This window comes from Passer domesticus, chromosome 14, assembly GCF_036417665.1.
Source record: "Passer domesticus isolate bPasDom1 chromosome 14, bPasDom1.hap1, whole genome shotgun sequence".
In the NCBI taxonomy this organism is placed as follows: Eukaryota; Metazoa; Chordata; class Aves; order Passeriformes; family Passeridae; genus Passer; species Passer domesticus.
In genome coordinates, this window is record NC_087487.1 from 11,653,199 (window position 1) to 11,678,806 (window position 25,608).

A 25,608-nucleotide genomic window follows, 5' to 3' on the forward strand; every position below is an offset into this window, starting at 1 on the left:
AGGAGATGAGCTGGAGAAGAGGGGGTGAAAGTGTTAATTTGAAGAGACAGGGCTGTGTTATTTTTAATAAAGAAGGTAGTCTGAGTTTTAGCTGTTATCACTTGTCTCTCAACTGGTATTTTAAGAAATAAAATCTACTTTAGGACATGTTGCTTTAGGTGGGCTGACTTAGCATGGTGGAAGCTGAGGGTGGTGATGCTTTACAAGAACCAGCGTTATGCTCCTGACACCTGTACCCCAAACTGTACCCCAAACCTCCTGCTGACTGCTGTGGGAATGATCCAACTTGTAATGAAAACATTTATCCTGTTTCAAGACTGATATATCTGTATGAATACCCTCAAAAAGCATGTAATTCACAGATATCTTGGTTTCATATTGCTTTATGTTTGGAAAAAAAGTTCAGTCATAAGTCTCAATCATTAATGGCATCTGCTTACTCTGAGTTGTGCTTTAGCATATACATCTGCTGCTTTGACTTGCAAAACTGCAAGTCATTTCATTCAAAGAATTTAATTGTGTAAGAAGCTGCAAGGCTTTTATGGTACTCAGATTATGTTTTATTTTAAAGGCCATATTAAGAGCATTCTACAATTAAGTTTCAAAAAGATTAGACACTATAATGTTTTTGAAGCTGCTGCTATGCTGAAGAATTGCAGTTTTTGGGTTATAAAAGGTGACTAAACTGCTCCTAAAAGCGAAATCCAAGAGCAGTATATCTTTTTGTTTTGCGGTGCACTTAAGTGATGAATTCACATGATACTGGGAACAGAAGGCAATCTCCAAGGCTGGAGAAATAGATTTGGTTTTTTATACTCAATGAGTTTTCAAATAACCTGTACCACCAATCTCTCAGTACAGCTGAATCAGTTGGAAGAATGCGTTTTGAGGAGAAAATGCATTTCAAAATTATTGAAACTCTAAGTTTTTACTGTATTACCACAGTAGTTGTGTTAGCTCTTAACATGGTGCTACATGTCCACTCTCCCAATTAACAAACACCCTAATGCCAGAGGAGGAACAGGAATCTCCAAGTAAGAGCTGGGAGAAATATAGGTCATAATGTCCTGGAGTTGTGTTTTTAAATTGGAATGGCACATGCAATGATTGCAAAAATAACCTATATATCTCAAAATAGTTTTCTCTAGAAATTTACCTCCAGTCTTTAATTGCTGTTGGAAAAGGAAGAACTAGGCTGCACTTTGATCTGTAGTTAATAAACTTGATCTTGGTTTACACTTCCTCCAGTTATGGAAGATCAAAGGACAGTTGAAGCTGAGACCTTGGATTCTGCATGTGTAATGTGATGTTATTTTGTGTTTGGTGTTGGAGGCAGCGCCGTTTCCTCAAGGCGATAAGCTGGGAAGAGGTGGCTGCTGTGGAGTCTTTGTGATAACCACTCTGTTCATGTTAGAGATGCCCAAACAGAGTATAATGTATTCATACCTTATGAATTCTCTTATCCCAGTTAGTTGGCAAAGATCAAACAAAAAAGCAACAAAAAACCTAGTAGAAAACCAACTTATATATTGCCCAATGTTTTATTTTTATAAAATCTCTCTACAGCTCTTGTAAAATCAACAATGTACAATAGTTGCAGTCAAAAAATTGTACCTCCTTTTTCAAAAAGAAAGGAAAAATCATGATAAAACATGGCCCATGCTGACATGAATTAATTTGCATATAGTACTAGACATGGCATCATTCATGAGGAACACGTGTTCCTTCTAATTAATCTTGACTGTTGCACACACTCTGACTTGCCCAGGCAAGAACAGATTGAGAATTATTGTGCATTTGTACAGTGGGAGATCAGAATACTATATCCATTCTAGTCTTCTAGCTTTCTGCACAGATGCATTTTAAAAGTATTGTAATTGCAATATTACTGTAGACTTTTTAATTGCATGATTAAAATAGGATTTTAATGAGAACTTTATTCCACAGACATTCTGCTGTGTGACTATATACAACATAACCATGTTTTTGTTGCATGGCTGTACAAAACATAGAATTAGTGAAGGATTCTATAAGCAACAATAAGGACATGGGGAATCAGTGCATGCAAAAATTAAATTGAGTTCCTAGATGATTGATAGATATATATATGCACACACATATAAATATATCTATCATGCTCTAGTTTTTAACTCTATTTAGTACATGCACATCGTCCTCAATTATTTTGGCTCTGCACACCCATAGTTTAGGATTTTTTTAGCATCCATTTGTTTCCTTAATATTTAACATTTCCTGCACATATCACTTTGTCTGGTATGATGAGTTGGAGATGGCTGCTGTACTGCATTATTAGAGGAGAAGATTGGAAATACAATTTTACCACCCATTCATATCTGGTTTTTCCTTTTCTTTTTTAATTTCCCAGATTGCTGTGCTTTGGTAAGAATTGCTTGCTTTCTTTCCTGCAAGCTGCAAAAGCTGATCTTGTTGGACTGTAAGCAGAGCATTGGAAGAATCCAAGAAACATCAGTGTTGTAGGATTTTCTGGTTTTACACTGTGACAGCAGAACATGGCTTGTGGTGGGCTCAGCATCCCCAAAGTAGGAAAGGTTTGGCTGTGAGACCCCCTGGGAATCCTGGGCACTGTAGGCACAAACCAAGGGGCCAAGATCAAACCCTTGGCAAATATTCCTCCACAGATGCACAGAAAGGCTTCTTTTGGTGCCACTGCTGAGCTGGCAGAGGGGAGTGACCCCCAAAAATCAGCACTTGCTGCAGTGAGAGCTTTCTTAGATCTGTGCTGAGCACATCCAGGTAGCAGTATTTGTGTGGCCTCTTGTGGCTAATGACTCCATGTATTATCTATCCATAAAAGTAAAAAATATTTCGAGGAAAGTCAAAAAATTCCCATATTTCTTTGTCTCATGGGGCAACGTAGGAACAGCTGCTACAAGGACATGGGGAAATGTGAATCCTCTGGCTGAGAATAAAAGACTGGAACTTTGGGTTTTGCCAGTTCCAGCTTAATGAGTAGTTTTGAAGCAGAATTGTTCTGGGGAAGGGCTGATAATATAAAAATATGTCTGGTAGGTTGCTTTGTTTTTGCTGTAAATTTGTAGTAGGAAAAAAGGAAAAAGAAATGTTAGCACAGTGGGACTTCTGGGAGTCAAATTTTCTGTCTCTTGACTATCTTAGCAATTTGAACAAATACTCTCTTCTGAATGTCTGGCATTCCTAATTATTGCTGTAGCTAATTTGTCTTGTCTTTTTCATATTATTTTATTACTTTGTCTGATAAAGTGTATTCTTGTATTTGAAAGTAGTGATATGTAGCTTTTTATAATTTACTTTTGAATGACATTTTTTTCAGATTTACCTGGTGATTAGTGCCAAGAAAAATAATTTTTCTCAGCTATTTTCCTACAGCTGGGTGGTATCTCTCCTCTCTGGGTACTTTATGAGCTCAAGAGATCTTTATTGTTGTCTCAGAAGGTCTGGAAGGCAAAGATTAAATTTCACTGAGGTCTAATCAGATTTTCATAAAGTTGAGCCAGAAAATGAGGTTGCTTGTGTCTCCATTTTTGACTGGTTTGCTCTTTATTTTTTTTAAATTGCATCTCCCTGCTCTGGTGATCACACACCAGGGTCACAACATTGCCTGCTCAAGAGAGAGGAAAGCTGCAGGGAGCACAGCTGGGGAGCTCCATGCTCTGGGAGAGTTCTTGCTCCTGTTCCAATATATTCGTGGCACCTTGTGTTGGAAAGGGAAGAGCAAGGAACAGGAATTCTTGCCTGCTGTTGCTGATTTTCTTGGTAGAACTTTGACAATGCCCTGTGAGCATCTCTGAAGAAAACTGGTGTCAGAGCAGGAAAGGAGAGTGAGCAGAGCTGTGCATGGTGCCCTCTCACTGATCCAGGCATGCAGAACATTGCTGGGTGTTCTGCAGCCCTGCACCACGAAATGCAGCTGCTCTGGAAGAGCTCTGAGTGTAAGTCCAAAGCACAAGGCTTCCCTGCACTGGTCAGAAGCTGCTGCTCTGCAGCTGGCACTCACCTGACTGTGTGGGGAACTCATTTGCTGATTGCCCACTAGAAATGCTTTAGGTTTTCCAGTTTGCTTCAGTCCTACTCTTTGGAGCTGAGATAGCAGATAAGAAGTGTGAGGTGCTGCTTTTCTGGTATCCATGGCACAACTCCTACCTCCTTGCACAGAGCTAAGTTCTCTCTCTTCCCTGTCCTTGTGTTTTTCCACTTGTTTTTCTTGGGTTTCTCCCCTGCTTTTTGCTGAAGAATTTTTCCAATCCAGGCAGAAAAGGGCTGGTGGTTGTGTGTTTTCTCAGGGTATTTATTAGGTGCAACAATGATGAATAAAATGGTCGTGGGAGCCAAATATGTAATAAATAATTTTATTACCATTTTGACCAGCTGTTTAGCTACATGGGATTTTGGGTGGACAGATAAAAGGGATATGCAACAAGAGCAGAGAGTGAAGGTGGGAGAAGAAACCAACTTTTTTTTTTTCAAACACTATTCTTGCCCTGCTGACTTATGGAAAAGCAAATCAATAGAATAAATTTGTCACTAAGTCTACAAATATCCTTAAAGACAATCATATCTAACCATAAGGAGGAAGAATTTAAAGATGCATCTTATAATGCTGAGGCCAGAAGTCCACCTCTATGCTATGGGCTAGTGCTCAGTACTGAATTATTTGTCCCCTTGATATATGCGGGTCAATTTTTCTTTACAGATTTTACCCATTTAAGCCCAAGAACCATTAGCTTATTCTGAGCTGAGTTGTCACATCTGTGCACTCGGGTAACAAGTGTGTCACCCAGCAGGCTGCTTGTGATAGCTGTCCAGGCCAGGAGAGCTGTGTGATGCCCTGCAGCAGGCAGGCAGCACTGCAGGGGCACAGCTGCTGTGGTGTGAGATCCTGTGTGCTCCTAACACCCCTCCTGCTTTCACTGAGTGCATCCCTGGGAGCAGCTTGTGTGCATAACTGACCTGCATCTTCCTGTTTGTTTCCATCCTCTCTCTTCAAATGCTGCAGAATTAAAATTATGAACAAACCCGCCTGGCAAACTTGGCAGATTCTCACTTTATTCATGAAGGCAGATCTAATGTTCCCTGACAAATTGTTCCAGAGAAACTGTCTTGTAAAATACAGGATCTGCCAGTTCCTTCATACCAAACCATATTTCTATTAGGACACAGTGTTAATGGTTCACTGGGAAGTACAATGCTTGGTGCAGAGTGAATCTGAAATCATTTAGCATACTTGATTGTTAACTGAGCTAACTATCCTGTGAGTGCACGGGCTGCCATCTGTCCATTGACTTGACAGCCTTGGAGGGGGGATAATCTGAGAGCTGGCACCGCTCCAGTTTGCTGCAGGTCTGCTTTCTAGTGTTTTTGTAGCAGATGTTGTGCCACATGCCCAAAGCTGCTGCCTGTAAGCTGCTGTGTGCTCAAATTTTTAATTTTGGGGGGGTGTCTGACTGTCTTTGACACAAGATTTGCATTTGTCTTAGCAGCTCCTTATGGAGTGCCTTTGTTATAAATGATAATCTGATGAAAGAGCCAGAACCTTGAGGTCTCTGTCACAGGATTTTTGGTGGTTCCAATGGACACTGGATTAGACCCCAACTTGCTCATTGCTAATGTATTTTTTATCCTTTTAATGGTGTGTATTTGATAGTGTGGCACTTAAAAAACATTTAGTATGGAATTAGGAAGCCCTCAAGTTTGTACTGTGCTTTTAAGGAATTCAATAGTCCTTCCTTATCTAAGATGTTCCAAAACTGTTTATATACTCAGTTCCTTGCATGTTATGCGCAGGAAAACTTGAAGTTCCACCAAATTTTTCCTTCTCTGTTATCTTGCATAGATAACATTATTCCTCTGAAAGCCAGTTGATCCTAAATTAATGTAAATCAGCCAAGGTAAGGTGAAGCTTTAGGAACTGCTGCATTTTCAATCCTGTGATTAAAATGTTTTGCTCTTCCTGTGCAGCTTGGTGCTTGTCAGCAGAGCAGCAGGAGGGAATTATCATCTTGCTGCAGCAACCCCTGCTGCTGCTGATAGGGAAGATTTCTTCTTCTCTCATTCCTTGCTTTTCATTAAGAAAAAGCAAAAGGGGAAAAAAGTCAATTAGGCAATGCAACATGATGGATCTCAGTGCATTTTCCACATGTCATCCATTTCAAGAGGTTTGCTATATGAAACTTGTAGCTGCTGGGCTATCCAAAGCATCTTTCTTCCACCCTGGTCTATATTTCCACTTGATGACTTTGTTTTGGACTGCCTGGATGAGCTCTTGGAGGGTGACAAATATGTGACTGTGCATGTTCAGCTCTAAAGCAACTGCCCATAGTTGCTTCTGACTGTATATGTAAATAAAATACAGTATAAGAGGTGACCTATTTTATGTGTTATGCATAGGAAACTTCCCAATCTCAGTAACTAATTTATCACCCTTCAGAGGAAAACTTGTAGGTTGTTTTTTCAGCATGTGGCTTGATTTGCCTTTGTGCAGCATCCACACCTCTTTGAGCTTAAAATGTTTCAGAAGCTTCTGAAAACATTCAAGGTGCATAAAATCAAAATGTGATTACAACACTCAATCTTCTTAATTAGTTTCTATTGTTTAGTCTGTTAAATGCCATTTTCCTGTCAGGGAAATGCATCCCATGTGCAGGGAACACTGCTGGAGTGCTGCAGAAGTGATAGGTTTTGAATATCTTCAGTTTTGGGAAAGGCCTTCATAATATCTCTAACTAGAATACTGACTAGGTAGTTAATCATAATCTAGGATCTCAGGCTGAGAAATGCTCCTGGTTCATGCTGTGTGTGCAGACATCTGTTACTCAGCAACAAATGTCACTCTCTTTCCAGATGAGTTATTAGTAAATGTTAAAAAGACAGGTATACAGTAAAAGTTTAATGCCTATGAAATGACCTGTGAGGCTGCAAATGCCTTAGCATATGGAATATAATGCTGAGTAATAAAGAGATGAGCATTGCGGAGTATTTATGATGATTAAAAAAAAAAAAAAAGAAGAAGAATACTGCTGCCATGTAAAAATGAATCAAAGAATTCAATTTACTGTTCCAACAATGCATGCTTTATAAATGTACATGCTGTAGTTTATGGAGGCATTTAGCTGAACAAGACAACAAATGTTTTTTGGGAAATAATATGAGGCAGTGTATTTGTCTACAGCTGAAAGTGTGTAGTTGCTTTCCTAAGGGTTGGAAGCAATCTTGCTAAAGCAGTACAAGAAACTTTTATAATATCAAGATGCCAGTAGAGAGTGGACAGAAAAACTTCATTTAAGTAAGGTGACATTTATTGATCTTATAAGATAAAATACTTCACTTTTCTGTGACTATCAGCACAAGAATAGAGTTAGAGCAAGCTCTAGCCATCACAAGTATTTTATTTCCCATACACTGCATAGTTTAAGTTACAAAAAACCAAGTATCAGCAGTATTTCTTTAAAACATAGACATTAAATTCTGTAGTATTTGCATCAGGAAAGCTTCTCCTGCTCTTACCTGTTAAATCCAGAGACAGATGTTGGCAGTTCTGGTGCTCAAATGCTTGTGCCCGTGCTCCAGGATGCAGCACCTCTCTTTGTGCTGGGTGTGCATTGGGGTAGATAATGAATGAGACCTGATTAATCATGGTACAAGTAGTTTGGAAGACAGGCAATAAAAACAAAGGACTGGAAAGTTTTTACAAATAAAGCTATACAGAAGCCTTACTTTATCTTCTATCCATCCTCCTAATCCTAAAGTCAGGCACCCTCCCTTTCCCTCATCTTTTCTCCATTGCTTAGCAACACTCATGGGTGAACTTAGTTAAAGCAGAGCTTTGTTCCCAGATGTGATTTCAGTAATATTTGCAGGCTTAGCAGTTCTGAGATGTGAGAATCAGCCCCCTTCCTCCCCAACACCATTAGCCTGCTCCACTAAATAGTCTGTCTTGTTCTCTCCTGCACCCCAGGCATGTTTCAGTTTTTGTCTCTACTGTTTTGATCTAACCAAGAGAGTTGTGGAAAGAGGGGGGAGGTTCAAATAAAGCTTTAATTATGGAGGACACACATACAATGTGCACAGAGAAGCTGCGTGTTGGGAATAGAATTGAAGTGTAAATGCAGAATGGTCAAGAAAAGAACTGTTATTTCTCTCGACTCAATTTGATTTTTTTTTGAAGTTGAGATTGAATAAATGCATTTTTCATGCCAGCATTTGCATGTTGAATTGGTATGACCAACCACATATTACAATATAGCCTTGAACAATCATTTTAAGTAGGGAGTAGCTACAGTAGCTAATTGCTTCCCACACAGTTTTTCTAATTTTGGCAATACAGTGACATATCAGCACTTCCTAGAAATGCTCAGTTTGCCAGGCTAATCTGCATCTGTATTTAGTCCTGTTTCTGGAGGATGATCTGGTTTATCCATTCTGTTTCCTCTTGTTTTCCCTGGCTGCTTCTCTGTAGCTCACTCCACTTTGAGTTATGGGTGGGTTCTGTGTGCTTTCCTCTGCAAGCCAGAAGATGTTAATGCACATCTCTTTGATCTTCGAGACAAGCTAGATCACTCACCAAGGAGACTTGTGTTGAAATGCAAACATTTCCATTGAAGTCTCTCAATTTATGTGCAGAACACTCTATGTAAAAGCTGGTGATGAGCCTTCAAGGGTTCTATTGCTTCACCAGTGCCACAACCACCTTGCTGATATTCCACTGAAAAGTGTTTTGAAATGGAAGACTTCCCAGGCATGGAAAACCTTGGAGCTTTTGCCAGGCAGAATGATCTTTGTCAAGTCCTTTATGTTTAGGCCTCTCTCATGGATTTTGAGGTTGACACTCCAGCTGAATTACCAACCTTGTGAAATCAATAATTTTGGAGGGGCTGTTGCCCAGAGGGGATGAAGTGCACACTCATGTGGTCCCTCAGCTCGAAGACAGCTAATGAAATAAGCCACTTAAAAAAGTGTGTAAACTGCAGTGGCAAATCCTCTGGCATTTTTTAAAGATAGTCACAAAGCAGATTCTGGGAAAAGGCTACAGGATTTTTCTTTGACTTAGAGAATTGTAATTAATCTCTAACCTTCTTGATTCAATTTGTTTGGATAGAAATCAAATGAAATTCTGAATTACTGTGCATTCTCTGTGTCTTGTGTCACAGAGCTTTGCTGTAGGACCCTGTCCTTTCAACAGGAAGATGAATTAATAAAGGCCTATGGTATCTCTACGTGAAGTATTTATAAAATAAGAGGATGCCTGAAAGCATTTATGACAAGAGTACTGAAGAACTTTGTAATTCTTTATTCTGGCTCCTGTGTGCTAGCTAGTCTGCTCCTACTGCTGCACCTTGTTTCTCCAAGGAAAGTGTGCTTTTCCCTTTATTATCTTTCATGGTAACTCTGTGTTTTTTTTATTTAAGTGTTGGTTTTTATGAGGAAAAGTGAAAGAAAAGGAAAATAAAAAGGATTGAGAAGGTGACTTGATTCTTTTGTCTGAGAAAAGCAAGAAAGCAAGTCAGACCTGACTCATTCTTAACAAGTCAATTTGATGAAAATATGTTTTGATTGATATGTTAGTTGTTTAAATGGGTGCCTAGGAGTTGTTCCAGACTGTGAGGTTCTTCAGGTGTGCTGTCCCTGTTACCACAGGTGATGGTTCAAACATTTGCCAGGTGTTGTGTTTGCACAGGATGTCTGCTGTGAGGGTATCCTGGCAGTTCCAGTCTCTTTCCCTGTTTGCTTTTATCCCCAAGTTTAGAATATTGCTTTTCTTAGTGCAGTTCTCTATATTGCATGCTTAAAGCAAGGTATCCTTCTCCCCCAAATCATCACCATCTCCCCATGCCCACCCACCAAAAAGAAAGGCACAAAAATCACCAGAGCTTGATGGATGTATTTTTAAACAGCATAAAAAACCAGCAGGCCCATTTCTTGGTGTAATATGAGATGAGTGTGATGGTCACCAATGCAAAATGCTCACTTCCTAAGAAAGTGCAGAAAGGTGCATAGCCCTGGCAGTTCTGTGTGCTGTACTTGTCTTGAATATTGGGGCATTTTGGTGCACTGCAGAACTGAGTTGAGTTTTCATATAATTTTATCTTGGAGTATGTAGTTAGAAGCCAGAGGTGATAGCCTCTTAATGAAGAAAAATAATGCATTTTTTAAAAACAGTATAATTGTACCATGTTTCCTGATCAATGAATGTGCAGTTGGACACAGAATATCTGAATCTTTCTCTCCTGTCATCCCTTTAAGTGAACTCTGCTTTTTCAAGAAGTAATTGAAGACTGAAGATACCACTTGTTATGTATTTGTACTGTTGTCCAAATTTGGTTTAACAGTGATGGATAAGTAAAATAGTTTCTCTGTGTTGTTCTCACACTCTTTTGGTAGAAATAATTTTCAAAGGGAGGTGTTAAACAGTCTTTGGATTGCAGTGTCCTCTAATCTACCTGAACTTCTGTAGAAGTTACAGTGTTTGTATATGAAAGATAAGGCCAAAGGAACCTGTTAATTGCCTGGGTGCTGTCACAGCTGCTGATGCTTTGAAAAGCAAAATCACTATTACTGTTAATAGTTTTTAAAATGTTCTTTTCATTAGATACTGATTTAACTTTTAGCCAGAATACATTAGGAGTTGCACAGCTGGGCTGATGTGAATGAAGAGTAGAATGTTTTTACAAATATCTACTCAGCAATCAATTGTTACTTGCCTGAAAGCAGATAAAGGGGTTGGGAAGCATTTCTTCCTTGTCACAGCCCAGTGGCACAGCAGAAGTTCACCAGCTGCCTTGCACCGTTAGGTGGATGAGGCACAGTGGTGGTGATGAGGCTGAAGATAAAACAATTAAGCTATGCTTTTCATGTTCAAAGCACTTTAAAGACAGTATAAAATTAATCTGTACCACAGCCTGATTAAATATTCCAAGTGGTTCTCCAGCTTGGTTGCTGTCATTATCAGCACTTCCCAGGTAATGGGATACTTTGCCTTTACTCTTTAAATTCCTGCTGCACTTTGTCAAAATCCTGCTGACTTTGCCATTCTGGCAGAAAACCTAAAAAACACCTCTTATCTGGAATAAAATTAAATGCTTGGCTTTGAGCATGTGTAGAAAACCAGGGCTGGAAAAGTGGGGAAACTTGAATACTGTTGTCCGAGTGAAACTGAGGATTGCAGTGGAGTATCCCTTGAATCCCTTTTGTTCTTTGTAGCAAAGGCCTGGATTAAGTTGATGGTAATTTTAAACCAAGATTATTCAGCTTTTTGGGGAAGGATCCTAAACCCCTGAACTGTAAACTGTGGTTGTCATACCAGGTGTTTCCAAAATGTGTGTGCGTGTCCCCATAATCTTATCCCTGTGCCCTATTATTTTTTCTTTGTGTATGAAAAATTATTGTGTAAATTTGCAGATTGGTTTGAAAAGTCAAAGACATGGGCTTGGTTTGTTTGGTTTATTTTCTTTTCCTCCAGAGAAGGCATTATGCATCTGGAATACTTTGCTGCACATGGCGCTGTCATGTTGTTAACTTTCCAGCTCTCTGACCCTCGTGACTTCAGTATGTTTCATATCTTGCCTTATCTCTGTTGTTGGACTTTATGGGAGAAAAGTGTGTGATGTTTATGTGCAGCTGAGGACAGAGGGTGAACTTGGACTGAGTGCAGACTTAAATGCTGTTCAGTTATAAACAATGTGTAATAATTGCAAAGAAGAATTGCTCTTGGACATCAGCCTTGGTGCTGCACTCAGAAAGTCTCCTGGATGACATCTAGAAGGGAAATGTCACCTTGCTTTTGTGGGTGGTTATAGGTAAAGGCAGCAAGGACACTGATCTTTGCTCTGCTTAAAAACTGAAGAACCAGTTAGTGTGACACGTGAAACACTTTCAATAAGTTGCTTCTGTGATTCACTGCAGTGAAAACTTTTAAACCCTTTCTCAACGGAGCTGTTGTGTGTTTGAACCCCCTTGCTGAGGTGGCTGTGTCCTTTCCAGCCAGGGCCAGCCCCCTTTGGGCTGGGCTGGAGCAGCCCTCCTCTGACTCTCTGGGTGGGTGCACCTTCCAGGAACCTGCTGCCAGTACCCGATGTCCTGGGTGGGATCCTGCTGAGATCACACCCACAACCCCCAGTTATAAAGGTGTTGCACAGTTTGGATCACTTCCCTGGTAGGAAGTTAGTGTCCTAACTAATTCTGCACCTTTGTGTGGGCTTTGCTTCTGTTACACTTATCCTACTCCTTGTAGCTGTAAGGATGCAGGTAGAGAAAAGTGACACTAAAAACCCAACCAACAACTTGGGTTCCCATCCTACAAGCTCTTAGGAGCTTGCCAAACTTTATTTGCAGACAGTTGTATTTATCCTATTCTGCAAACTAGATTTTGTAGCTAAGAATTCCTAAAAATTGGGGCTTGAAGGGATGTTGTTCTACTATAATAGATGCTTTTGTCAGTCTTCAGTGGGAACAAGAGTTAAATTTAAACAGGTGAGAGGTTTTTTTCCCTAAAATTGTTGCTTTAATAAGGACATATTGTCTCATCAATTTTTAAGCTAAACTCCCTATAGAAATCAAAGAAGTGTTCTGGAAAATCAATTGTACAGTCTGACCCATGGTTACTGCCTGTCAAATGAGACTGAACTGTTCTCTTTGTAATATGGCCTCCATCAGCCTCTTTTTCTAAATTATTTTTTATATGAGAGCAAAGCCTGTGAATCTCTTTGGAACATGCACTGAGGTAAAGCTATCTGATGGCTGAAACTGCTTCATTTCCTTTGGCTGTGGAGGATAAGTTAGCTCCCTGTGAAGCTTTACCTCCTGCAGACATCAGAATAGTATGTGAAATATTTAACATTTTAATTGTGTGAGGCTTCATTGAAAACCTTATTTTCCTTGCTATGTGTCATTTAGGGAGGCAGTGCTGAACCACTGCTGAAAATGGAAGCCCTGACAGACAAGGGAGTATGGTGCTTGTTTAACAAAGAACAGCATGCAGACTCCATAATGCTTAAGGCTATATAATTCCATTTTCTTCTGTAGATTGTTTCATTGCTTTAGTGTCTGTAACACACAAGATTTTAGTATTCAAGAAAAAAAATTCACAGCCTGCCTAGTGCTATGTCATGTGCAGAATAACTTAGGTTTTGTGTAATAGATGTTTATTTTTTTAATATAAATGTGATCTACAAAGCATACAGAACTCAACTCCCCTCAAACCCTGAAATACTAAATCCCTTCAGTTTTCATGTTTTATGTTATTACCATTTGTATAAAAAAGTATGTATTCAAGGGTTTGGTAGTGTTTTTTTTATAATTTCTAATCAAGAGAAAAATTATCTATCCACACAAAACCTGCTGTAAGTTCAATAGCAGATTTTTTAAATGGTAGAGTGAAAATAATGCATCTTCCAGGCAAAATCATTAATTTTTCTTAATCACCATTTTGGAAAAATTTGACTCTTTCACATGGGTGAAAAATGACTTTTCATGGCAAATGTCCTTCTTGTACTCCACCCTCTATTTTAGTAACAAAAAAATTGTTAGAAAAAGATCTTTACTCTTTGTGTAAATTAAATTTTGCATTGCTCCAGCTAATAGCTCATATCAGGTGTCCCAAGAGCAGTCATCCATATGAAAATCTACAATGGCTTAATTATCCAAAAATGTGGATTTGTGGGGCATTTTGCCTCATAATTTACTCTCCATGCCAACCCTCCAGCCCTTTGAGTCCCCCAGTCTATGGCTGGGTTCTCATTCCTTGCAGGGACCATTGCATACTACAGTTATGTGTTTTAGGTAAATAAACCCTGGTATGTTGAGCGTGAAATTAGCACATGGCTTCTGTATCCCAAATCCAAAATGTTTCTGTAACTTTCCTTATTTTTTCCCCTGGGTCTTACACTGCAGTTTCCAGCTTCAGCAGTGATTAGAAAAAGAAACATCAAAAATCTAAATAAGATTCCTGGTATTTCTCACCTGGATGGGATGCTAAGAGTAAGGTTGAGACTGACAGATGGTATTTCTATGTTCACCCCAATTTCAGATTCATGTGGTTTTGTATAAAGCTCAAATAAGGCCCTTTGTGAATTTAACTTGAAGCTCTTCTGAGATTCAGCCATCATCACTAATTCCTTTTCATACTTTGACATGCTTATAATTAATTTTGTATCATGTACACTTCATGAGTGCAAGCCTCTTAACTCATTCTCACTAGGTAGAAATTACAAGGTAAAAATAAACTTTACCTGTGTAAGAATAATAACACAGCATTTATGAATGAGAATGTCAGCATATTTCCATTACTAATAGGAATTTTCTGCAGTGATGACATGTGCATAGCTGTAAACAACACAAAAAATACATGTAAGGTCCACAGCTAAGGTAGAATGTGTTAGAAAATACTCCAAGTTCAAAATTGCTTTGTATAGTGTTTTGGAATAGAGCGGGCCAACTTGTTTAGTGTGAACACTTCAAAAAAATTTTTTTACTCCTTTCCTGGGGAAGTTGGGATGTCAATAACTATGTATGTTCCTTTCTAGTCAAATAACCCAAATCATACTTTTTTTCCCCTGCTATAAATAATCTTTGAGGCTGACTACAGGTAAACTCAGTGGCATGGGGAAAATAATTCTGTGTCTATAAATATCCAGTTATATTCCCTCTGACTCTGGTTAAACTAAGAGGAATCAAGTATCCAAGTAAATTGGAATGTTAAAGTGGTCCATGAGGTGTGCCAAATGCAGATCTCTATTTAAAAGAATAGGTAAATATCTACAGGTGAGGGTGGTGGGGTTTTTTGGGTTTGTTTTTTTGTTTTGGTGGTCTTTAAAGGAAAAAGAATATTCAGAAAGCACCAAGAAATGTGTTAATATTCCCTGAAAAGGAAATACCTCAGGTGCAGTCCAAGCAACAAAATTCTTGTCAGTGTAGTCAAAACACACCACAATACTCTTGTTATAGACTCCCACACTGTTCATGAGAGCTCTGTTCCCCATCAGTGCACAGCTTCACCTGCCTTCCCCTGGAACTGGACAGAACTTGCACAAACACTGTCACATACATTTGTGCTGGGGGAATTAATCATCAGAGCTGTGGCCATGGGTGGGAATCTGAAGACACTGCTCCTGTTCATGCTGATGGTTTTTTCAAGCTCAGCATATTCTGTGATTTCTATCTTTTCACTTTCTGACCATCAGTAGTTCAGTAACTTATTTTCACCCTGTTCAGAGTATGTATTTTGGTCTTGGCCTTGCAAATGTTCCTGGGGTTATTGCTACTTTTCTTAATCTCTTCTACCGTGAAACTGGTGATCTTCTGTTGATAAAATACTTTTGTAGTCCCAGATGACTGATGTGATCCAGCTTGCATTTTGCTTGAGTATTTGAATCTAGAGTCTGGTTTCAGCAGCTGGAAGGGCAGAATGTACATTGCAGTCAAGAGAGGCTGATGGGCTTGGGATTTCTGAAAATTAGGCAGCTCCTTTTCTTTTTACATCTCTACTTTAGTAACTTGTCAGATGTGGTCAGGGTTTAAGAAGTGTTGGTTGAACTTTTTCAAACAAGTTATCTCTGTGTGAAGAGATCTCAAGGAGTTAGGGAAATGGGATGCTAGTTAGTAATCCCATGAATGGAGTTATTACTGTTACTAATAAACAAATACATTAATAAAGCACCTTTGGGTAGAGAAAGTTGGCAGGACTGAAGTAGATGTAAAGATTAGTCTTTTGCACAGTGTGGTTAGAGGTGAAATGCCTGTAGAAGCATATCTCATGGTAAAAAAGCATTGGTAATAACCTGGAGAGAACACAGCATTTTATAGGGAAACCATCTTCCTGGTTTGGAGGGCAAGGAAGGAGAAAGAACAGGAGAGGAAGTGAGGCTCAAAAGGAAAAAACCAAAATCTGTGGAACTGAAAGAAATTAATCCAAAGAGTTTAAATTTTTGATTAAAAAAACCCCAAACTCCTTTTCTCTCACTGCTTAGTAGTTTGCTGCTTTGTTTAAAATGGTCTCTGTGATAGTATCTTTGAATACCATGAAAGGTTTGTGTGTAGTAACCAGCCAGCTTCTGGGATTCCCAGGATGACTGGAAGTAATCTTCCAGCGGTGGCATAAATATCCATGTTATATGAGGTGCCTTATCAGCTAACAAGGGTGAGGAGGTTCACACTGTGCAGCCCACAGGAACGAGCCCTAGTGCCTTGCCTTGCCAGAGCCTTCTGGGGTGTGAACTGTGTAGCTGTGAATCAATAACTGTGCAGCATCCTCACCTTCCAGTGAGATGATTTGATTTGTGATTGACACGAGTTGTAACAGCGATAACTGGAACAGGAGCTCAGAAGAGTTTATGCATATATGTATACACTTCAAACATGCAAATCAAAGAATAATTACCCTAACACTTTGGAAACAGAAGAGAGAGCTCCATACAACACACTAATGCACATGTTTCAGCAAGATGTGTAAAACATCTGCAATTATGAATGAATGGACTCGTTATTCTACCATGTGCTCACTGCGCTGTACAGAAAGTAAAAATAAATCTTTGAGACACTGCTATCATTTCCTTTCTCGTCAAGAATTTACATCTGGAATCCTCATGGGATCTTTCAGAATACCCAGAGATGTAAAATGATCTGCCTGACTAATACCACTATTACATTACACTGGTCATGGCTTTCTTATGGTTTAATTGTTGTAGCCTCTGAAACTTTAGCCCCTGGAATGGGGAGATACTGATCTCTGTCAGGTGACAGATATTAACCTTATGTTAACCTGGATCCTTGTCTTCTGAAGAAAGTCCTTTGTTTTAAAGAAATGAGGCTTCTGTTACCAAAGATCTCAAATCGATGTCTTTTTGCCTTTTTGTTTTTTAGCTAACAAATTATATGGATTTATGGTTTTGCATATTAAATGCTCCTGAAAAAACATAAAGGTGTTATTTTACAGATCTGCTGCATTTTCATCTTGAAATCCTGTTTAACTTTGAGCCACATGGATAATCCTGAAATAGCTTTCTTTGCTTCCTGTCAGACACATGCTTTCATTCTGCAGAAAGCAGCAGGAGGCCTTTTGCTTGTTTTGAGTAGTGCTCATAAATATAAAATTGAACTGTACACTGGAGTTTCAGAACGAAGGATGAATGTTAATAGATCACACACAAATTGGTCTCTGGAAGCAAGAGTCCATAGCATGAGGTCTGCCAATTGCCAGGCAAAAAGCTTTTCCATGGTGCAAGGCTTGTTTTGTCAATGTAGATGTTTCACACAAGTGTAATACTAAGAAAAAAGTTTCCAAAGTGCTTGATGACAAATTGGTGGGTAGGTTCTTCCATGGAATGGAGGGGTTATCTTGAGATTTAAGACTGTAGTGCTTCTTTGTTCAGTACTTTGTATTGAGATCTCAGCAAGGGTTTGAATAATTCCTTCATGTTACTCAATCTGGTAGGTCTGAGAGAAAAAATACATTTCTCTCAGTATTGAGACTTGTGATATGGAGGCTTACCAGGGCTTGAACTGTAGGTACTGATTTAAACTTGTGTTTTGAAAATCAAGATAAAGTTCATGTATTGAAGGCAAATTACATCTTTTGCTGTTTCTCAGTTTGAAGAGCTGTGTATGTTGAACATTGTGGCAGAGACCCTATGAAATCTACCAGATGACTGTTAGTGCTCATAAAAAACACATTAGATGTTGTTTCCTTCATTTTTTCAACCTGAAAACTTCCTTGTCTAAATAGCCAAAAGTCTGGTGTAAGAGTAGTAACATGAACAAGTGTATGTGGAAAAACTTCTATGGGACACAGCAATTGTAAAGAAGGAAGAGGTATGCAAGGGGGAAAAAACTTTAAATGCTAAAGATTTGAAAAGAAGAAAGGAAGCTGTTGGAATGATGGTATTTCATAGCTGGCCTACCTGTTTGATTGTGGCTAAGGAATAGCCTTAGACCAAGATCAATTCAAGAGGATGGCATATCAGACTGTACATATTAACAGAGCCTCTCTGGTGGAAACAAATCTCCAGAGGAAAGCACTACTTGGAAAATTTTTACCCTTTAACAAGATAAAAAGATAATTAGGAAGCGTTTCAAGCTGAAATAAGATGACATATGGAACAGTGGTCATGCAGTGAGAAATTAAAGCCCTGTGAGAGAATTGTGCCCAAAGTCCACATTTTAATGAGAATTTTTCTGACACTTGGGAAGACATTCCCTACTTTCAGATTCCATGAAAGAGTTCTGATCAAACAGGACTCAGATGGGGTCTGTCCTGAAGAACAGCACATGTAGATCAGAGTAGGCTGCTCCTTCGAAGAGATCTGGAGTTATCTTAATATGCATCAGGTCTTAGAAAAGCCTTTATAATTTAGGTGGGAGGCCCTTATTAAGGGTAATATACCTAAGGAATGGTGCAATAAACATGTTGATGTCAAATAGAAATTCATCATAAACACAGATGAATAGTTACCTTGTTTTCTTAAGGAAGGTATCATTTAACCAGTTTATGCCTATGTAAAACTGTGTGGAGAGTCTTTAAAAAACAAAACATGATTGGAATTGCTTTGCTGTGTGGTTTGTGTATGTCTGAGGTCTCATTTGCTCTGAGTTTAAGATACACCCACACTGCTTTTCCTGAGTTTACTTCTGATGTGTGCTTTTAATCCTATTATTCCTGGCTATTCAGGAGGCCTAATGGATGATAGAGCGGCATTCCTTACTATTTTGAAGTAATTATTTTAATCTCAAGAACAGCTTTGTTTTACAACTGCAATATACAACATCAAAGATGCTGTGGTTTAGAATGTGAAAACACTTATGCATATTGTCACTATTCATTGAAGTGTCTTATGTCCTTCCACTGTCTTTTTGCATATCATTTCACTAGGATGTGAGGACTTTAAGCTTTTTAACAATATAAATATTTTCGTGAGCTTGCCTTTGTGGCAAATGTTTAATAAGTTGGATATGAAGAAGGATTCTTCCAAAAATGTGGCAGGAGTTAAAAAAATGAATAGTTCTATGAATGAAAGATCGGTTGGGATAATTGAATTTTGTGGTAGTTCAAAATAAACTCTGCAGTAATCTGTAGAGAACGAAGAGAACTCTTCATGCAGGTCCATCTGAAGGAACAGTAGGAGCAACAAGACCTGGAAGTCTGAGCTCCCTGAATCTCAGCAGAAAAAAGCATTCAGCAAAGGCCTGACCTAAAGTCTGCTAATTCAGTTAAAAGGTTCCTGATAATTAAAATGTGTAACAGATGGTGGATACTGAGGAGAGGTGAAGGAAGCAAATATGAGTGCAAGCTAGATTTGTGGTCCAAATGCTGAAACTGAGGATTGATCCAGCCTGTTTGCTGACACAGGATGGATGTGTCTGACTGTGCTATGTGCACAGCTGTCTCTGACCACAACAGACACAGAAGACATGGATTTTGGGGCAATTTTTTGGCTTAGTTTGGAGCCTTTGTCTTGAGCAAGGTAGAGAAAGAAGAAACAAAGCTGAAATCATAAAGGTTGTGTTAGAGAAGCAATGTGCTTTGTTAGAAGGAAGATTTAACTCTGTTTGGTTAAATGTGCTTGTTAGATTAAATGAAAAACCTTTTCCAGTCTCTTAGATAGTTGTGCATACCTTTATGATAGACCTAACAGGACAATTATCTTTTTCCAGCAATTAAGTATCAACTGAAATTCAGATCTAAGTTCTAGCTCAGAAATCTGCGGAGTTGTGTCTTATGGGCCACTTTATTCACCTCAATTTCACCAAAATCCCTATGTTCTCTCTCGTATTTCCTATGATGAGGTAAGGGGGAGAGACTGGGGTGAAATCTGGGCTCAGTGGGCCTGAGCCTAAGCAAAACCAGGAAACTGTGTTCCCAAAAGAGTCTGGCTTGCATGGTGCTAGGACTGTGGCTAAAATTTCTCAAGTGGTTACAGCACTTGAGAGGAGGGTAAAGACTGGCAGTGGAAAATGCCCTGTCAGTACCTGTGTCCTCAGCAGTGGTTGGTTCATCCCTGAATGAGGTTCCTAAATGCAACAGCTGGCCTTGGTTCTAATGTTACTTTCTAATGTAGCTTCTCAGTTGGAAAGGGTGACTCTTGAAGTACTTCATGAAATAAACTATACTTAATGTATCTACAGACCAGTCAAAAATCTCCCATGAGAATAGCACCTAATGTCTTAAGCACAGGAATTCAACTGGAAAACATTTGCTCTGAAACAAAACAAGCCAAGTCTGTGTTGTCCTCTTTATGTGTATTTATAGCAGGTACACTATGAAAGATTTCCTTGTGAATTTATTTTCCCTTTGGTTCTGTTCATTTTTGTGTTGTGGCATGAGAGCTGAACAGGTAATTTTAGTGTTGTGCTGTCTATGGACGAGATGGGCATTTATTTTGATTTCAGTGAGCCAGAAAAGGTGCTGTATTTGTTGGCAAATAGGCAATGTTTGTGCATCCCTGTCACCCTTCAGACCAGGAAAAATGATGAAGTATGACTAACTGAAGAGCAGGTCATATTCAGTGATTCTGTACCAGGGTAGTTTGTGACTGTCACAGTCTCCCAGTTTTAGTTCTTTACATGTGACTGAAGACTTTTTCTCCTGATTAATGAATCCCCATTATACTTCAAGCATTTGCCAGTGCTCCTGGGGAAGCTTTGTAATGTGTCTGGGAGCTCTTTCTTCTTCTCTGGACACAAGGAACAGGTAACTTGCCTGGCACTAAAATTTAATCCCCACTTGTGTTATTCCTTGGGCAAGGAGAGCAATGCAGGGGAAGAAGAAAAGGGGATGGATAAATGTAGCTTTACATCTTCATGTGCTTCCAGTGCATTCATGAGAGAGAAACAGGAAAATCCAGTTTACTGAGCTGGTGTTTAATCAAGGCCAAGCTCCCTTCCTGTGCTTCACTCTTCATGAAGGTACAAATTATCCTGTGAAAAAGTCAGGTCAGAAATGGAATGGTTTAGCTTTAAAATGTTAAATAATAGTATTGAATTTTACGGTCTGCTTCTGCCTCACAAAAGTGAAAATGAAGTAGGATACTGGCCTGAATTTATGTACAATACTAGACTAGACTGGTAAAAGGAGACCAATCAGGCTGAATTTGAGTCTGTCCTGTGATTTATTATTTTTTTCCCTTTTTTCTGGGGGAGTTTTTTTCTTCTTGTTGCAGAGGGATCCCAAAACAGTTTCTTCTTTCACTGCACTTTTTTTCACAAGTGCATATCTGCCATTTTCCACTCTGTGAAATAGTGTGTAGGAGAAAAAATGGATCCTTGCTTTCCTTTAACTTTGGCTGTGATAAATATTAGTGTGCTATGTGCAACATTAGCAGCCTGAATGTGGAGGTGGCAGCTACCTCGAGTGGCTGTGGATCACCACTGTGTCTGTGTGGTGTAACACAAATATCCTCAGCACCAACTCTCTGAATATGATGCAGTCTCCTCCAGCAGAATGAAGGTGGGTGCAGAGAGTGAGATAATGAAAAAGAGGCAAAAAGAGTAAAGCAGAGCTGTGCTGAGCCAGCATATTAGGCTAGAAATTCTAAAATGAAATCGTATTCAAGATTTTTTAACCAGGGATGATCATAAAAGACAAAATCTGTTTGAAATGGTTGTTGATGCTTATTAGGAGGATTCAATACTTAAAGGGGAGGACTCCGATAGCAGGAAAAATACTGGGGGGGGTCTTTCATAGTTCTTAACCTTATCAGCCTGCCCTATATTGTGAGGTAGAAATAAACCTTAGAGTTCTTTGATAAGGATATTTTTTTTGATATCCTTTTCCAATATTTTTTTGGAAAGGAAATGGCAAAAAGCCAGGAAAGGGCTTGAAAACATGAAGGAAATAAAAGATACAATGCTAAGAAGGAAGTGACTGAAACATACAGAAAAATACAGGAGAATCCTTGAAATCTCACAAGTGACTTACAAGTTAGAATCAAGAAATGCTTTGGATAAGTCGATTTAGTCACACTCCCAGGAAATGTTGAATGCTTTGTCATCTTTTTATCATTGGGTTCTAGGAAACCCACTGGGTAGAATATCAAACAAAAAGAACTTGTTTGCTGTAATGTTTTTAAAATCTTCATTATAAGACTAACAAACCATAGCAAAATAATCTGTATTCCAAACATGCCCAAACAATGGTGTAGCACCCTGAATATTCAATAAGTGAGTTGCCTTTTTAATAGTTATTATGCTTAGTATCAATGCCTGACAACTGCTGTTACCCCATCGAATTGTGCTAAATCCTCCTAAACAAGACACCCTTGCAATAAAGCTTGACTTGTAATCATTTTTTGGCAGGCACATCTTATAATTGTTATTATTCTAACTGCTCACACTCACATACAGCATGAGGTGCCAATGTTTTCAGCTCCAAACATTAAAGATGTGGTGATAGAGAAGGTGAACCCTTATTAATTCTGAGAGATTTGCTTAATTGGGACACAATGTGAAGATTCTCAACAATAATAACAGATGATGGGGAATAAATAGGCATGGCAGGAGAGAGGCAGTTTCTAGTGTGAATTTCCCTTTGCTTCTGTTTAATTGCATTACATACTGTGGGAAGTATCTGGAATATGCCTCTTCTAGTTAATTTTTCTTGACTACATCCATCTAGCTACTGCTCCTGGACACTTTAATGTTTGATAATACTCTATTTGCATATGAATACACATCAATAGCTGTCATTAGAACCAATTTACATACATGATTTCCTTCTTGAAGTGTCAACGCCTGAATTTTATCTAGAGACAGGAATAGGGTCAGGAAAGTTTAATTGTTTGTATAATGCAATTGAAAAGGCTGGCAGGAATCTAGGGCAATTTTGGAACATCTGTCTTTAAGTCATCAAAAATAAAGCACATAACAGCTGTGATAACAGCAGGATTATGATTAGATATACAGCATTCTCCATCAGCCTGAACAAGGACTGGAAAACAAAAAGGAGGTAAATAAGTCAGTTTGGATAACATTACAAGAATTTTTAGTAGGCCTTTGGGTTTTTTTACTTTTAAAAGTTTATATGTAAATACACAGAAATAGAAATAAAATCTTATTTTTTCCTTACAGAAGCTTATATTTATTCTTCAAAAGTAGAACTTGAGGCACAGTAATATAGCTAAATGTTGCTTCCCACTTACTACGTTGTGTGTTATGTTAGCAAATCCTGCTTTAAAATTGCAGCTACTTGGTCTTGTTCATGATTTCTGCTTAAGGAACCATGAAGCATTTGTGACTCATTTTCTTTATAACATTAAATCATCTTTATCTGTTTCTCTATTATATCTTTGTTTATCTGTTATGGGTATAAGTATAGTCAAAACAATTCCTTTGGAAACAGTGAGCTCTATCATGCTCTTTTAAACATGGACTTCTATATTGTTTTTAATAATTTTTAAGTTTCTATTATTTTGTCCTGCTGGATACTTGAATTTCAGCTATTTTGTATGTGAATGTTGCCTGACTTGAGATGGGAATTGCTTTTACTGTATGAACTACTACTTTGTTCATACTATGGACTCCTAGGAAGTACTTCAGTGAGATTTCCAAAAATCAAGTTAATTGTTTGCAATCTGAAATTGTTTCTTAATTTCAGGACTGATTGTAATACACAAAGAAGTGTTACCTATTCACGTGATGAATTACTGTGTCATTTCTAGTTAAGTTTGTAATTTCATGAAAGCTGAAAATATAAAAATATGTAGTTAGTTCACACTTAGTTCAGAATTTTGCATCTGTAACTTTTGGATGCCATTCAGTTAAACTTGACTGCATGAATTTACAGGCAGAACAGAAATACATTTTACATTTTCTAGTCACCATATGAAAGAAGAATAAATCTGAAGGAAAATGCACAGTTTCAGCATTCATTTATGTCTTCTACTTAAGCTAATTCATGAGGATTGGATACATAAGTAATGACACTACCAAAATTAAAGCACTGGTTCGTTCTGCTGTCAGTATGAAAAGTCATTATGCTGCAGCAACACAGAGGAAAATACAGTATGCTTGTAAAAATGTGCAGCCCAGATCTGCTTTCTTGTCCTTAGATGATTGGTGGGTTAACAAATTCATTTTGCTATCAAACCAGAAGTCTGCCAGCAGTTGAGCTGTTGGGATGTTCTGTGGCTGTATAACGCCACACTTGGCTTTGCAAGAGCTTTTTTTGTTGCTGAGATGTCTCAGCAGCTGCCCCATGTGGCATAAAGCAACTTGGAGCCTTGGAATCTGTCACTTATTTGTTTCAGATACCCAAATCACTGCTTCATTTATAAACAGGTTTTGGCATAGAAAAGCACCAACTGCAGAGAATTATGTGTTTTATGCCAACTAGTTTCTCCCCCCATAAGTGTCAGTGCACTAGCTATCATGTCATAATCAGTGTTTAGGAGATGCACTATTGTTTTAATTCCTGCAGGCTCCATAGAGCTTTCTCTCAGATCTTTCATAGGACCATAACATCCTCATTTACTGCAGCAAATGCATGTAAAATTTCTGCAAGGAAAAAAAAAAAAAGTGCTGCTTTACTGATAGCCAATAAAAGTAATTATCTAATCAGTGTTCTTCAAAAGGTACTGAGGCAGTGCAGCTCTGACTCATTGAAGGCTTTGGATTGGAAGGGCCCTAAAAGAGTATTTAATTCAACCTCCCTGCCATGGGCAGGCCCATCTTTCACTGGAGCAGGTTGCTCAAAGCTTCTGACCAAGAATGCTTCCAGGGATGGGGGCATTGCCTCAATAGACAACCAGACAATGCTGTATCATAGAAAAATGTGGCAAGGCACTCTGAGAGCCCCTCTTGGTTAGTTTTGATTGCAGTGATGAAAATCTGTAGGTTTATGACTGAACTGTCATATGCCAGCCAGGAGTTGTTTTCTAGTTTTTTTTCTCGCCTACCTTAAGACTGCTCTGATTCTGAACTACAGCAAAAAGACTAGTGAACCCCTCATTTTTGAAATGAAAATGAAACAGCATGTGGGAAGAAGTCAAGTATGCTCATGAATTTTGCCTGTAGATCTAACATCATGCCAGCCAATGCTGACATCAGCAACTTGCCTCCAAAACATAAGGATGTTGTACAAGTTTGTTTCCCTTAATGAGAATGGTTAACAGCTTGGGGAAAATGTCTGAGGGAAAGGCAATTTATTCTGACTTAGATTAGCCCTAGTTAGTTGTTTTTTTTTTCCCAAAGTGAACCAAAGTATTGCTTAGTAAAGATGTCAACACAATTTAGTTTCATGCAAGTACAGCAAATGTGCTTTCCCTGAAGTAGAAATGGTAGTGAACTTACCAAATTAGGAAGTACCTGGGATACAAAAATTGGGAAAAAACCTATCACAAGGTCTTAGATATAGCAGGTTTTTCTCACCAGTTGCTGTCCTCAGACCTTTCTTACATGTTAAGACTTCTGTGCAGCTAAAGCCAAGGATGTCCTGCAACACGAGAGGTACAGAACAGCTGACCCAGCACATACTGCAAAGCCCGCTGTGACATGTCATGATACAAATAACGACACAGAAAGAAGAGAAGGTTTTGAAGATTGAGGTGAAAAACTTTGGGAGTTTAAAGAAATAATGCAGAAAATCACAGTGTGTACAGCTGGGGCCAAAGC

The 25,608-nt window shown here is 38.7% G+C and overlaps 1 protein-coding gene and 1 long non-coding RNA gene across 2 annotated transcripts in view; one reads left to right on the forward strand and one right to left on the reverse strand.

Annotated features, from left to right (window-relative positions):
* TMC3 (transmembrane channel like 3) overlaps positions 1 to 25,608 on the forward strand; it is a 270,584-nt gene that overhangs the window by 35,749 nt on the left and 209,227 nt on the right. The window lies entirely within an intron of this gene.
* LOC135280777 (uncharacterized) lies at positions 1,530 to 7,975 on the reverse strand. The gene is made up of 3 exons (XR_010347618.1): positions 7,732 to 7,975; positions 7,522 to 7,605; positions 1,530 to 6,076 (listed from the first exon to the last, which is right to left on the reverse strand). It is a non-coding gene; the product is annotated as an uncharacterized LOC135280777 (long non-coding RNA).